The following is a 1,777-nucleotide window of genomic DNA, read 5'->3' as shown; positions in this document are numbered from 1 at the left end:
TTTTTGTTTTTTTTTTTTTTTTTTTTTTTTTGATAGATGGGAAGAGGGCTGATTTATGTTATATTGCATCATAAGGATTTTAGTTTCTACTAACAAGATCTTATTCTTTGTTTTTCTCATCTCTTGGGTCGAGATTGTTTTATAACTCTATTATGTTTCATAATCGGATTGTTACGAACGCCACATAGATTAAGACATAGATTAAGATATTGATCATCATAAAAAGTGGTTCCAATCTTTCACTAGGGACGAAGTTGAATGTCTAGTTCAAATCTTGAGCATGGATGCTTATATGAACAAAGCAAAACTTAATAGGTCTAGTGTAACAACCCAGATCCACCGCTAGCAGATATTGTCTTCTTTGGACTTTCCCTTTCGGGCTTGCCCTCAATGCTTTATAACGCATCTACTATCTACACCTTTATAAATGGTGGTTTGTTCTACTCCTTCCAATGTGGGACATCACTTTGAACTTTCCCTTCTAGACTTGCCCTCAAGGCTTTATAACGCATCTACTAGGGGAAGTTTTCTACACCCTTATAAACGAGTTTGTTCTCCCCCCTTCTAATGTGGGACATCACAATCCACTCCCCTTCGGGGCTCAGCGTCCTCGCTGGCACTCTTTCCTTCCTCCAATGATAACTTCCAATGTGGGACATCACAATCCACCCCCCTTCGGGGCCCAGCGTCCTCGCTGGCGCTCTTTCCTTCCTCCAATGTTAAGGTTCAGTGGACTTCTCGCGACAGGCAGCGAACCGCCCAAAGAGGACAATATTTGCTAGCGGTGGATCTGGGTTGTTACAAATGGAATCAGAGTCAGTCACCAGACGATGTGTCGGCCTTCTCGCTGTTCCTCGAAGGGGGGTAGACACGAGGTGGTGTGCCAGTAAGGACGCTGGGCCCCAAAGGGGGTGGATTTGGGGGCGGTCCTACATCGATTGGATAAAGAAACGAGTGCCAGCGAGGACACTGGGCCCTGAAGGGGGGTGAATCGTGATGTCCCACATTGGTGGGGAGGAGAACAAGTCATCCTTTATAAGGGTGTGGAAACCTTCCCCTAGCAGACGCGTTTTAAAGCGCCTTGAGGGGAAGCCCGAAAGGGAAAGCCCAATGAAGACAATATCTGCTAGCGGTGGATCTGGGTCGTTACATCTAGTCGTGGAAAGTGTTTAATAGGTCTAGTCGACAATATAAGAGTGTGGAAAGTATGAAAACCTCTCCCCAGTAGATACGAAATGGAGAATAGCCCAAAAACTTGAGGGGAAGCCTAAAGTGGACAATCCCACATTGAACGTGGAAACCTCTCCGCAGTAGATATGAGAAATAGCCCAAAAACTTTGAGGTGAGGTGAAGGGAAGCCCAAAGAAGACAGTATCTAGATGAATATCTGTTCCGACACATTTTAAAATCGTGAGGATGACAGCGAGGCCAAATTGGACGGTGTACTTGGGACATTACATATTCTGTGACAGACATTCAAGTAAAGGAGGGACATGAAGACATGAATGAGAGCAATTCTAAAGATATGATGGTTCATAAAATATGCAATTCTTTTGTAATGGCTCGATCATACTTGTTGGAGACAATAGTAGATAATATGGTCATGTCAGGATCATCTAACGAGCAATCCGTGAAGGTGGTCATGTGTGGTATGTGTGTGAGAGAGTAGTGAGAATTATTGATGGATTGGGCCTTTTTAATTTTCAACTAACCACGAAAACAAAAAATATAAATATTATTCAACCCAAAATTTGTTTTTTTTTTTTTTTTTTTTTTT

This window comes from Cucurbita moschata, unplaced genomic scaffold (assembly GCF_002738365.1).
Source record: "Cucurbita moschata cultivar Rifu unplaced genomic scaffold, Cmos_1.0 Cmo_Scf00013, whole genome shotgun sequence".
Taxonomy (NCBI): Eukaryota; Viridiplantae; Streptophyta; class Magnoliopsida; order Cucurbitales; family Cucurbitaceae; genus Cucurbita; species Cucurbita moschata.
Note: the sequence above shows the minus strand (reverse complement) of the source record.